Source organism: Anomaloglossus baeobatrachus, chromosome 8 (genome assembly GCF_048569485.1).
Source record: "Anomaloglossus baeobatrachus isolate aAnoBae1 chromosome 8, aAnoBae1.hap1, whole genome shotgun sequence".
NCBI classification, from domain to species: domain Eukaryota; kingdom Metazoa; phylum Chordata; class Amphibia; order Anura; family Aromobatidae; genus Anomaloglossus; species Anomaloglossus baeobatrachus.
The window spans coordinates 45,148,156-45,162,788 of NC_134360.1; the positions used below are offsets into that span (position 1 = coordinate 45,148,156).

At 44.7% G+C, this 14,633-nt stretch overlaps 1 protein-coding gene across 2 annotated transcripts in view; it reads right to left on the reverse strand.

Moving 5' to 3' along the window:
* The window catches only part of ALDH1L1 (aldehyde dehydrogenase 1 family member L1), a 66,494-nt gene extending 62,712 nt beyond the window's left edge, over positions 1-3,782 (reverse strand). Inside the window, exon 1 of one of the 2 annotated variants that reach the window (XM_075321539.1) lies at positions 3,585-3,782. The gene's annotated coding sequence lies outside the window, so the exon portion shown is untranslated. The remainder of the gene's footprint in view (positions 1-3,584) is intronic. The other variant, XM_075321535.1, reaches the window with a different exon arrangement.
* Between the last annotated feature and the right edge of the window lie 10,851 nt (positions 3,783-14,633).

Consider the following 14,633-nt stretch of genomic DNA (forward strand, 5'->3'; position numbering starts at 1 on the left):
CAACGACATCGCTGTTACGTCACCATTTTCTGTGACGTAACAGCGACCTTGTAAGTCGCTGTTATGATCGCTGCTTAGCTGTCAAACACAGCGACGCAGCAGCGATCATAACGTCGCTACATGTGCAGAGAGCAGGGAGCCGCGCACCCTGCTTAGCGCTGGCTCCTTGCTCTCCTAGCTGCAGTACACATCGGGTTAATTAACCCGATGTGTACTGCAGCTACATGTCACAGTGCAGAGAGCAGGGAGCCGCGCACACTGCTCAGCGCTGGCTCCTTGCTCTCCTAGCTACAGTACACATAGGGTTAATTACCCGATGCGTACTGCAGCTACATGTGCACAGAGCAGGAGCCGGCACTAGCAGCAAGAGCGGCGGAGGCTGGTAACGAAGGTAAATATCGGGTAACCAGGGAAAGGTCTTCCCTTGGTTACCCGATGTTTACAGTGGTTACAGCTTTCCGCAGCTGCCAGACGCCGGCTCCTGCTCCCTGCTCGCTTCATTTCGTCGCTCTCTCGCTGTCACACACAGCGATGTGTGCTTCACAGCGGGAGAGCGACGACGAAAAAATGAAGCAGGACATTCAGCAACGAGCAACGACCTCACAGCAGGGGCCAGCTCGTTGCTGGATGTCACACACAGCGACAGCAACGGGACGTCGCTGCAACGTCACAGAAAATGGTGACGTAGCAGCGACGTCGTTGTCGTCGTCGCTGTGTGTGACACCAGCTTTACTGTGCAGTATTTTTTCCCACACCTGCTTAAAAACTTTGCAACGTAGGGTATAGAAGAAAACATGGAACCACTTGGCGCTGCCGGAAAAATATGATGGCTCATGGGTAGAGGTGCGATCACTTTATTGCAGCTGTGCGTTTCACCACCGTACTTGTTCCAGTTGCCATTCTGCATGACCGGCACAAGGAGGAGCAGCAGCTGGTCCATTCTTTACCAATTCTTAAAGGGAACCTGGCACCACTTTCTTGGCCTATAAGCTGCAGCCACCACCACCGGGCTCTTATATACAGCATTCTAACAGGCTGTATATAAGAGCCCAGGCCACTGTGAAGACATAAAAAACACTTTATAATACTTACCTAACGGTCGCGCGGTTGGCCATCTCCGTTCTCTGGCGCCTCCTCTTTCGGCCATCTTCGTCCTCCTTCTTCTCTAGCTACGGTGCATGACGCGTCCGACGTCATCTACACTCGCCGGCATTCAGGTCCTGAGCAGGGCAGATCAAAGTATTGTAGTGCGCCTGCGCAGGACCGGCGAGTGTGTATGACGTAGACGCGTCATGCACACAGGCTTCAGAAAGAGGAGGTGCCGCCACCGGAGAATGGAGACGCCCATAAGGCGAACCACGCGACCGTTAGGTGAGTATTATAAAGTGTTTTTTATGTTCTCACAGCGGCCTGGGATCTTATACACAGCATGTTAGAATACTGTATATAAGAGCCCGGTGGTGGTGGCTGCAGCTTATAGACCAAAAAAGGGGGGACAGGTTTCCTTTAAGAGTTGTGTCTGACGTCTCAAGAAGACTAACTACATTTACCCAAAATCTCTACACTAAGGAGTGTCATTTTTTGTCTTTTTCTTTTAAAATACATGCATGTTAAAAGAAACTCAAAATATTTACAAACTTGTTAACAACTATTGTACAACACAACAATGAAGAACTCAGGGAGCCGTCGCACTCTTCCCGTATGATCAGCCATGCTGTCTTGTGAACCAGATACATATTGCCTGTTACATAGAGGTGTGTCGCTCAGGGCGCTGTCTCAGGTTGACCAATCAGGAGGGAGATCCGTATTGGCCTCTTTAGGGGCTTGCCCAATCAGACACGGACATGTAAATCCCCTTCCGGTACTTGGGTTCAGTGACTTTTGCAGACTTGTGACTCGTTAACCATATGCTGACTGTAACTTTAACGCAGGAAAACAAATATTGTAAAATTTAACGTGCAATTAGCCACGGTGCCTATGGCAACACTGACTGTCAATGCTCCCCTGTTCTGGCATCTCCTGACTCACTGACCTTTAAGCACATATCATATTCACCGATGACTTGTAGAAGAGACTGAAAGGAAAATGAACAACAAACACCTACAATAACCTGTAGTTTCAGGGGCCCTTATGTCACACACCAGCATCCTTATCATTAAAATGGATTTATGGGCATGAAGTTTATTTGTCTTGTAAAAAGCTCTAAAACGTTCTAATATACATGGGCAGCACGGTGGCTCAGTGGTTAGCACTGCAGTCTTGTGATGGCTCAGTGGTTAGCACTGCAGTCTTGCAGTGCCGGGGTCCTGGGTTCAAATCCCACCAAGGACAACATCTGCAAGGAGTTTGTATGTTCTCCCCGTGTTTGCACGGGTTTCCTCCAACACTCCAAAAAATATACTCATAGGGAACCAAGATTGTGAGCCCCAATGGGGACAGTGTTGCTAATGTATGTAAAGCGCTGTGGAATTAACAGCGATATATAAATTAATAAATATTATATATATTATACATTGTGTTTCCATTCCTTACAATTTTCAAGATGGGGACTCTTGCTGTCAGTGAATGGGAACCTTCTTGTTGACATCAAAGGCTGACATTATGTACAGACCAATTGCATCCAGTCTACACCATCTTCTATTATCTGGACACATCAGCTGTAGAAAACCTTGTTTGCTACAATGTATCAGTGCAGGAACATGTAGAAGTATGGTATTTACAAACACAATGCAATTGCATCCAGTCTACACCATCCTCTGTTATCTGAACATATCAGCTATAGAAAACCTTGTTTGCTACAATGTATCAGTGCAGGAACATGTAGCAGTATGGTATTTACAAACACAATGTAATTGCATCCAGTCTACACCATCCTCTATTATCTGAACATATCAGCTATAGAAAACCTTGTTTGCTACAATGTATCAGTGCAGGAACATGTAGAAGTATGGTATTTACAAACACAATGCAATTGCATCCAGTCTACACCATCCTCTGTTATCTGAACATATCAGCTATAGAAAATCTTGTTTGCTACAATGTATCAATGCAGGAACATGTAGAAGTATGGTATTTACAAACACAATGTAATTGCATCCAGTCTACACCATCCTCTGTTATCTGAACATATCAGCTATAGAAAACCTTGTTTGCTACAATGTATCAGTGCAGGAACATGTAGAAGTATGGTATTTACAAACACAAAGCAATTATATCCAGTCTGTACCTTCTGGGCTGAAAATGTATATATTTTTCCTTCACTGATACTTTGTAGCAAGTTATCAGGACATGGGAAAAAAAAAGAGTTTTCCAGATGTGTTTCGTTGTCTACAAGTGTAACAAACTCTCAGCTGTGAGAATATGAGGTGTGTGAAGGGTTTTTTGCATTTTTGTACAATGTTTGCATTCACTGACAGCAAGCAGAAATCTTGAAATTTTGAGATATTGATACATAAAGGATATTAGAACGTTACATAACTGTAAACAATGTTTCAGCTTTACTTACAAGGAATTGGAAATCCCTTTAATTCACAAGTGCTAGAAATGACACCCACAGAGGTAGAAGTCACCCTCCTAGGACTCACCTGGGGACAGGACACAGCAAAAAGCTCTGCTGGGCTAAGGCTCAGAGCAGAGTTTGGAGCAGTTTTCTAGAGGCAGGAGGTGAAGGAGCAGAGGAGGAGACTGGAGCTGGACAAGATCCAAGGAGGTTTTACTGTTACTGTAACACACAGAGCAAGGCATGGAGAGGTCAGAGCAGGCAGAGCATACCTCAAGGCTGCAAGGAAGGCAGGAGATATGCAAAACTGACAGATTAGGGGGAGAGGAGGTAGAAAAATACTGAGCAGTACTGTTGCTGGCCACAAGGGGGCATCATAACAAGGGAGAATAGGCAGAGATCACATGTCCAGTAATCATCCATTCAAACTGGTACAACAGATTTTTATTAGATTTTTTCCAACACAGGCATTACAGATAAAGTGTGGACAGCAGTGTAAACAGATTGCAGAACCATTCATTCAAACTGATCCTGCAGAGATCCGTTGGCAAAAACGTTCTACAAACACGACATTCTTGTCCGTTTTGAAAAAATAGATTTTTGCAGGATCCGTTTTTTTAACATTGGAGTCTATGGACAACAGATCCGTTAACATTGCTATTTATCCAAAAACATACTAATAGGGAACTTAGATTGTGAGCCCCAATGGGGACAGTGTTGCCATTATATGTAAAGCGCTGTGGAATTAATAGCGCTATATAAATGAATAAATATATATATATTTATCGTCCAATTGAAATGGATCCAGTAAGAAAACAACGGATTTGTTGCAAATGCAAGAAAAATGGATGGCCACATAACTATCCGTTAACGGATCTGTTCTACATAGACTCCAATGTTAATAAAATAGATAAAAAAGTTGTGTTTGCAGAACTTTTTTCCCAATGGATTTCTGCAGGATCTGTTCTAACTGATCATTACAGGAAATATGAACTCGGCCTTAAAGGGAACCTGTCAGCAGATTTGGGGCCTACAAGCTGCGGCCACCCCCACTGGGCTCTTATATACAGCATTCTAACATGCTGTATATAAGAGCCAGGCCGCTGTGTAGAACATAAAAAAACACTTTTTAATACTTACCTAAATGGTCGCTGCGGTGGAGTTGGGTCATATGGGCGTCTTCATGAGCCAGTGCCGGCGCCCCCTCTTTCGGCCATCTTTGTCTTCTTTCTTCTGAAGCCTGGGTGCATGACGCGTCCTTCGTCATCCACACACGCCGGCATTGAGGTCCTGAGCAGGCAGATCAAAGTATTGTAGTGCGCCTGCGCAGGACCGGTGAGTGTGTATGACATAGGACGCGTAATGCACACAGGCTTCAGAAGGAGGATGAAGATGGCCGAAAGAGGAGGCGCCGGCAGCGGAGAACGGAGACGCCCATATGACCCAACTCCACCGCAACGACTGTTTAGGTAAGTATAAAGTGATTTTTACGTTCTACACAGCGGCCTAGGCTCTTATATACAGCATGTTAGAATGCTGTATATAAGAGCCCACTGGTGGTGGCCGCAGGTTATAGACCCCAAATCTGCTGACAGGTTCCCTTTAAAGCCAAATCCAGGTCCTCCTCAGGTCCTCTTGATCATCTGCACCAACACTAAGAAACCTAGGCCCAGCAGTATCCAAACTGTGGCTCTCCAGCTGATGAAAAATACGACTGCCATTAAACTCTATGGTGTTTAAGAATAAAAAGTGCTGTAGTTCTACTTTATCAGCACATAAATCCCAATATTTATATCTCAAAAATGGCCCCGAGGCAAAAACGTATGGGAATATGTATACGCCCCACCCTGATGTCACACTATTGGTGAGAAACTGCTGGAAGAAAGTTAACATCAACATAAAATGTCTTCTGTGGGATGAGATAATGTGCACATATTATCCTGTGATGTGAAATATAAAATTCTCACAATTAAAGTTTACCAGTGAATTTCAGTTCTTATTACAGACAATATTTGTTAATAGGGAATGGGAAGATATTACTAGCGTCAATACTGTTTCTCCATAAATAAGACAGGGTCTTATATTATTAACTTTTGCTCCAAAAGTTGCTCTGGGCTTATTTTCATGGGATGTCTTCTTTCTCCATGAACAACAATCCACATTTATTCTGGAACAAAAATCAACATTTATTCCAATATAGTCATGACCAAAGCTGTTACGTGCCGTCAGGTCCCTTCCATTCCAGCTGCTCTCTTCTGCGTTCCACTGTATCCAAGAGTTGTCTCTCCCTGGTGAACAGAAGCAGCCACAATGCTCTAATATAATGGGCTCGGGAGTGGAATGATGCTAATGGGACTGAAAGTCTCCCACTTACCAACCCTTATTGTTTTGGGTCTTGTGGCATCTTTTGAGTGTGATTTTTTTAGGGCTTTGCTATCTTCTTATAGCTTTCTCCTGCTTTGTGGGCCTCCACCATTTTCCTTTTCAGAGTGCTAGGCAGCTGTTTAGAAGAACTTTTGTATGCTGTTTTTTGGCATACGCTTAGAGGAGGCTGGGATTTTATAAAGCTGTGAAATTTGCATCACCTCGCCTTTTCTAATGATGATAGTGAACAAGCCATAACGCTAAGAATACAAGTATACAATACAAGAATATAACTACTATAATAGTGTGCCACATGTACAAGGATATAACTACTATAATACTACCCTCTATGTACAAGGATATAACTACTATAATACTGCCCTCTATGTACAAGAATATAACTACTATAATACTGCCCTCTATGTACAAGAATATAACTACTATAATACTACCCTCTATGTACAAGGATATAACTACTATAATACTGCCCTCTATGTACAAGAATATAACTACTATAATACTGCCCTCTATGTACAAGAATATAACTACTATAATACTGCCTCCTATGTACAAGAATATAACTACTATAATACTGCCCCTATGTACAAGAATATAACTACTATAATACTGCCCCTATGTACAAGAATATAACTACTATAATACTGCCTCCTATGTACAAGAATATAACTACTATAATACTGCCTCCTATGTACAAGAATATAACTACTATAATACTGCCCTCTATGTACAAGGATATAACTACTATAATACTACCCTCTATGTACAAGGATATAACTACTATAATACTGCCCTCTATGTACAAGAATATAACTACTATAATACTGCCCTCTATGTACAAGAATATAACTACTATAATACTGCCTCCTATGTACAAGAATATAACTACTATAATACTGCCCCTATGTACAAGAATATAACTACTATAATACTGCCCCTATGTACAAGAATATAACTACTATAATACTGCCTCCTATGTACAAGAATATAACTACTATAATACTGCCTCCTATGTACAAGAATATAACTACTATAATACTGCCCCTATGTACAAGAATATAACTACTATAATACTGCCCCTATGTACAAGAATATAACTACTATAATACTGCCCCTATGTACAAGAATATAACTACTATAATACTGCCCTCTATGTACAAGAATATAACTACTATAATACTGCCCCCTATGTACAAGAATATAACTACTATAATACTGCCCCTATGTACAAGAATATAACTACTATAATACTGCCCCTATGTACAAGAATATAACTACTATAATACTGCCCTCTATGTACAAGAATATAACTACTATAATAGTGTGCCACATGTACAAGGATATAACTACTATAATACTACCCTCTATGTACAAGGATATAACTACTATAATAGTGCCTCCTATGTACAAGAATGTAACTACTATAATACTGCTCCTATGTACAAGAATATAACTACTATAATACTGCTCCTATGTACAAGAATGTAACTACTATAATACTGCCCCTATGTACAAGAATATAACTACTATAATACTGCCCCCTATGTGCAAAAATATAACTACTATAATACTGCTCCCTATGTACAAGAATATAACTACTATAATAGTGCCTCCTATGTACAAGAATGTAACTACTATAATGCTGCCTCCTATGTACAAGAATATAACTACTATAATACTGCTCCTATGTACAAGAATATAACTACTATAATACTGCCCCTATGTGCAAGAATATAACTACTATAATACTGCTCCCTATGTACAAGAATATAACTACTATAATACTGCCTCCTATGTACAAGAATATAACTACTATAATACTGCTCCTATGTACAAGAATGTAACTACTATACTACTGCCCCTATGTACAAGAATATAACTACTAGAATACTGCCCCTATGTGCAAGAATATAACTACTATAATACTGCTCCCTATGTACAAGAATGTAACTACTAAAATACTGCCCCTATGTACAAGAATATAACTACTATAATAGTGCCTCCTATGTACAAGAATGTAACTACTATAATACTGCCTCCTATGTACAAGAATATAACTACTATAATACTGCTCCTATGTACAAGAATATAACTACTATAATACTGCCCCTATGTGCAAGAATATAACTACTATAATACTGCTCCCTATGTACAAGAATATAACTACTATAATACTGCCCCTATGTACAAGAATATAACTACTATAATACTGCCCCTATGTACAAGAATATAACTACTATAATACTGCCCCTATGTACAAGAATATAACTACTATAATACTGCTCCTATGTACAAGAATGTAACTACTATAATGCTGCCTCTATGTACACTGTGCAAGTTGTATTTTATGTTTAATCTCTTTTTTATTGAAAAATTAAGGTTGGTTACAATAAGCAGGGCTGCAGACCAAGGCAAACCCCCAAATAGAGACAAAACAAAAAAAAACAAGAATGCAATGAAACATGAAAGGCTTTGCATGGTTGCAGCCATATACAGTTTGTTACAATAAAGAACATTTAACAACATTTATATCATTCTCTCTTGAACCATTATAAAAGTTTAAAATCCATAAACTATACCATAAACAGCAAAGATTTACCATTCATACCATAGAGGCACATAATGGTCAGTCGAAGGAAAAGAAATAAAGAGAGAAAGAAAGAGGGAAGTAGACAAAGTGAATGATGACGGGGAAAAGGATCATGGGGAAGGGCAAGAAAGGGCCGGGAATAACTAGCAGGAAAAATCTAGGTAGAGTCTCAACTCGCCCCAAAGAGGGACCCGAAGTCCGGAGAATCCAAAAACATGACCCAGGGACTCCAGATCTTAATAAATTTTTCGGTAGCGTCCTGAATTTCAGCAGTGAGACTCTCCATTCTGTAAAGGGAGGCCATCTCCTCAAGCCACTCATCCAAGGCTGGGGCACGGGTGGACCTCCAGTGTCTGGGGATCACGGCTCGGGCAGCCGCTAGGCAAAACCGCAATAGTCCCATTTTCTGAGATTTCACAGACCCCGGTAGGATAGATAAGAGAGCGATTTGTGGAGAACCAGAGAGGGCCTCCCCACTAATGCTATTGTATGCCGAGAAGACCCCACTCCAAAAAGGCTTAATGAGGCTACAGCTCCACCATATATGCAACATATCCCCCCTCTCGTGATTACACCGCCAACATCTGTCTGACACTGAAGGGAAGCTTGCGTGTAGGGCATGAGGGCAGCGGTACCAGCGGGTGAGAATTTTATAACCCTTTTCCTGGACCGAACAAGCCCTAGAAAATTTGTGAGTGAAAAGAAAAGCAGTCCTCCATTCCTCAACCCGGATAGTCACGCCCAAGTCTCTACTCCATCCCCTCACAAATTTGAGCTCATCCACATCCCCCTTCTGGATCAAAAGGTTATAGATAAGGGACAGGGTATGTCCCGGAGCCTCTTTTAAAAGAAAAAGCTTTTCAAACGAGGAGGGGGGGGCAGCATAAAGTGCCTCCCGGCCTGAATCGGTCAAGAAAGACCTGATCTGGAAGTATTCAAACCAGGGTATGGCCCCTCCCAAGGCAGAGAGAAAGTCGTATGTGGGCAATGGGGATCCCTGGAGTATGTGAAAGAAGCGCTCGTCCCCGCTCCTCCTCCGGCACAGGAAAACATCGGCCCCAACTGCCGGGGCAAAATCTGGGTTTGAAAAGATAGGGGAGAGGGGACCGCGCCCCCTGGACAGATGACCCCGTTTGGTTTCTAAATCCCACGTCCTCAATGTCACCCTCAAGAGATCAGCCTCAGAGAGAGGCTGGCCCCTGGAGCCCGAGCTAATCCAAGGGAGGTAACGCAAAGGGATCTCGTGGTCCATTTCTTCTAGGCTTACCCACTGCTTTGTGGCCCCATGATATTGCCAATCTAGTAATCGCATCAGTAGAGCCGCTTTATGATAGAGTTTAAGGTTGGGCAATCCAGCCCCCCCCCCCCCTGGCTTTTAAGTCTGCAAAGGGTAGTGAAGCCTATCCTCGGGCGCTTACCTCCCCACAAGAAGCGCGTGCTAACCGACTGCAGGCTGGAGAAGAAGGAACAAGTACAAAAAGCGAGGCAAAACGTCCATTTTGATAACATTTATTCGTCCAAACCAGGATAGTCTTTTACTATTGTATGAGGTAAGATCCTTTCTTGTTCTGTTGAGAAGGGGAAGGTAGTTAAGCTGATATAGTTTTGAGAGATCCATGGGGACTGTTATCCCTAAGTAAGTAATGGCGGAGTCCTGCCACTTGAAGGGGAAATTTTTCTTGATATGATCCACCTCAGCATCAGGGAGAGATATGTTTAATGCCTCGGATTTGGAGTAATTGACCTTAAAGTTGCTGAGGTGACTGAATTTTTCAAACTCTTGAATAAGTGAGGGGAAGGAAAGGCGAGGCTGTGAAATGAACAGAAGTAGATCATCTGCGTAAAGAGCTGCCTTGCATTCCCTACCCCCCACCCCTATCCCGTGGATACTGGAATTGTTTCTGATGGCCACGGCAAGGTGTTTCATAACCAGGACATAAAGTAGGGGGGAAAGGGGGCACCCCTGACGTGTACCATTATGTATTGCAATTGGTGATGAGAGAAACCCATTGACTTTGACCCTGGCAGAGGGATTCCTATAAAGGGAAGAGACCCTTTCAATGAATTTGTCTCCCAGTCCCACCTGCCGCAGAGAGGACATCACAAACTCCCAGCTGACTCTATCAAAGGCCTTCTCTGCATCAATGGAGAGAAGGCACGTAGGGAGACCTCTGGCCTTAGCCCGCGCCATAAGAATAAGGGTTTTGTTGGTATTGTCCCTGGCCTCACGACCCAATACAAAGCCAACCTGATCAGTGTGAATAATACCGGGAAGAAGTGGAGCCAGTCTATTGGCGAGAGCCTTGGCAAAAGATTTGATGTCAGCATTGATGAGGGAGATGGGTCTGTAGTTAGAGACAGATGAATGATCCTTCTCCGGTTTGGGTAGAACACTAATATGTGCTTCTAGGGACTGGGCGACAAAGGGGGAGTCTCCAGATACAGAGCCAAAAACCCTCGTGAGGAAAGGGACAATTTGGTCACCAAATATCTTATAAAATTTGGAGGTAAATCCGTCCGGACCCGGACTCTTACCATTCGGGGAGGCTTTAATTATGGCAAGGATCTCTTCTGTGGAAAAGTCCTCTTCCAAGGCTACCGCATCCCTTTCAGAGATCCGAGGAAGTGCAGTTTGGTGCACATATTCGTTAACTTTACACTGGAAAGATTGTGGCGGCATATCTCTAAACTGCCCCTTCAAATTATAGAGGTCATCATAGAACGAACGGAACAGGTTTGCAATTTGGATGGGATCTTGGGTCGGGGCCCCCCCATGGTCTGGATTTTTGGAACATGGCCAATAGCATTTCTGGGGTGCAGAAAACGAGCCAAGGCTCTCCCACACTTGTCTGAATGCTCATATAAATATCGACTTAACTTGGCCCTTTGTCTCCTGTACCTTTGATCGAGAAGGTCCCTCAGCCCCTCCCTAGTCTTTGTGAGGTCCGCATAAACCGTGGCGAAAAGGGATTGCTTGTGTGCGGCTTCCAAAGAGGCAATTTGCTGTAGGAGCTCTGTGATAAGGGAAGACCTCTCCTTCTTCAATCTAGAGCCATGTTTAATTAATAAACCTCGAACTACACACTTTGGCGCCTCCCATTGTGTCGGAAGAGGAGTCGGGTCGCTGGCATGATTTTCCAAGATTTCAGATATGTGGCTCCGTATTTCACTACAGCACAATTGATCATTAAGCAAATTTTCATTGAGGCGCCAAGTCCATGGGCGCTGTGAGCTATTTGGAGGAGTGAAGTGAGCAAAGACCGGGGCGTGATCGGAGAGAGAAAGGTTCCCAATAGACGCTCCAACCTGCCACGTCAGGACATGTTGGCTCAGGAGGATCATGTCGATGCGGTTATATGATGAATGGGCTGGGGAGTAGTAGGAGTAATCTTTTGTGGTGGGGTATAGGGCACGCCATACATCCACCAACTGCATATTTTGAATGTCACGTTTAAGGGCCTTAAGTTTTCTGCGTGGTATAAAATGACGCCCTGACGAGGTGTCTATGTCTGGGTCCAGTGTGAGGTTAAAGTCTACACCAGCTACTAACACGCCCTCAGAAAATTCAGCCAGACGGGACAGAATAGAGGCGCAGGCCCGAGAGGGATCCCTGTTGGGGAGATACCAGTTGGCAATTGTATATACGGTGGAGCCAATGCATAATTTCAGAAAAAGAAACCTACCTCCGGGGTCGGCCAAGGAATCCACAATCGTGTGGGTCAAAGACCTGTGAAGGGTAATAGAGACCCCCCCAGACCTGGAAGCCGGGTTGGGGCTGTGGAACCAGGAGGTGTAGTTCCTGTCCTTCAGTGCAGGGAGATGGCCTTCCTTGAAGTGAGTCTCCTGCAACATAAGTATGTGGATCCGTTTTTTGTGCATTTCAAATAAAATTTGCGATCTCTTCCGAGGCGAGTTGAGACCCCTGGTGTTGTAAGAGGCAACATTAATCTGCGCCATTGCTCCACGATATGAGGTATTTAGTCTAGGGACGGGGGAGGCAAGGAGGGTGGGAGAGAGAAAAGAGGGATGAGGGAGGAAAGGGAGGGAGATTGGATTCAAAGGAGGAGGAGAGAGCAGGAAACAAACAAAGGGAAAGAAGGAAGGATTAGAGGTTAAATGAGAGGAGGATCGAGGAGGTAGAGATAGAGTAGAACACTAAAAAGATGTGGACTAATGGGCTCAGTCCACTAGCTGGGATAAAGAAGTTAAACGTCCTAAAGACGTTGGACCCCTGCTGGGGGCTAGGCTTTCTACCAAGGGGAGAGGGGCCCCCCTTGCTGCCCCGGATTAAGGTGTTCAATACAGAACTGAAAGCCCACTAGCCATGGCCCAGAAGCAGAATTGAGAGAGAAAGCAGAGAGAAAGGGAGAATCAGGAGAAAGACATCTTGTCAAGATTCGAATCTGGGTCCCCAAGTTTATGGGCCAGGGGGACCTCAAGGTGGACTCCCCGGGCTCATACTGCATAAGAGTCTCCACACACCAGCAGAGCATACAGCCTAAAAGAAAAAGTTAATTGACATCAGTGAAAATCAGGCAAATGTAGAACGCCACAACCTCAATTGGCAAAACTGAAAAATGAAAAGTCCCTGAGATAGACCCCCCCCCCCCTATAACTCAGGAAAACAACCAGATTTATACGGAACCGAGAAGCAGGGATTCTTTTCACGAAAGTTCATCTATCTCATTGACGGTGGTCTCTGGAACGGTGTCGCGGCGGGCCTCCCTCGGGCTCCAGAGGGATGCCCGGCCAGTCCATGATCTCAATCCGCGGGATGCAGAGGGCCGCTGTGAAGGAATCAATGTCCCAAGGGGAACGAAGAATATGCATTTGGCCGTCATGTCGTACCTGCAGGCGGAACGGGAATCCCCAGCTGTAAGTGAGGCTGTGTGCCCTAAGCAGATCCAGAAGTGGTCTTAGGGCTCGTCTCCTCTGAAGGGTGAGGCGGGATAGGTCCGGCAGGATCTGGAGCTTGACCTTTTGGAAGAGAGCTGAGGCGACGTCTCTGAGCTTTTGCTCGATGGCCTCTTTTTGCATGTAGTGATGGATCCTGCAAATGACGTCCCGGGGACGGTTAGGGTCAGACGATCTGGGCCCCAAAGCTCTGTGAGCCCTATCCAGCTCTATCTCATTAGCAGGGGGAGCAGCCAGAATTTTGTTAAACACTCGTTGTAGAACCCGTGGGAGATCTCTGGAGTCTACCTCCTCAGGAAGGCCTCGGATTCTGAGGTTATTGCGGCGGCCTCGATTCTTGGCATCATCTAATGCTTCTGTGGGATAGTGTATTTGCTGAGCGTGCGCATCTAGACTTTGCTGGTGAGAGAAAACGTCGCTCTGGATGGATTGTATTTTATTGGCTTGAGACTGGACCTGGCTATCAATTTTCTGCACATTGGCGCGTAAAGTAGAGAGTTCTGCGCGGTACGCTTTTTCAAGCCTTGCTACAATCATGTCCATGTCTTCCCTAGAGGGGATGGTATTGATGCGGGCTCGGAGGTCTTTTAATTCGGACAGGACTTCCATCCCCTGGGAAGTCAAGACAGGTGAGGCACATGAATTATCAGCATCAGTACAGCTTGCTGTGGTTGCTAGGGCTGCAGGCCTGGTGTAAGTGGTTGCCCCCTGCTGCTGATGCCTGAGACTCTGCACTGGAGGGGGAGGGGGCACAGCAGGGCTATTTATCAGGATCATTTACCCAAGACTCTCACCCTCCCATCCCCCACTGGTACCTTGTGCTTCTGAGTCCAGGATAAGTGGGCTAGACCCTGCTAAACTGCTTTGAGCCTGGATAGCAGTACACAGTAAAGAGCCAGGAGAAAGGTGGAGGGGAACAGTAGCAGGAGCTGGTGTTTGCTGTTTGTCCGAGGCTGTGCAGTGTCCTGTCCATTATCAAGGCTCCCCAGGGAGCTGTTACATGTCTGCTCTGCTGGGGCTGTGGATCTCTGAGGCTACTTTCACATATCCGGTTTGAGCCGTGCGGCTCAATCCGGCTGTGAAGCCTATGCAACGGATGCGGTGAAAACACCGCATCCTTTGCATAAGTTTTTTACATGCGGCCGGTCCGGTTTTTGCCGCTTGCGGCATGCTACTGAGCATGCGCAGCGGCAAAAAACGCATGCGGCGGCCGGATGCGGTTTTTGCCGCATCGTGCCGCATCCGGCA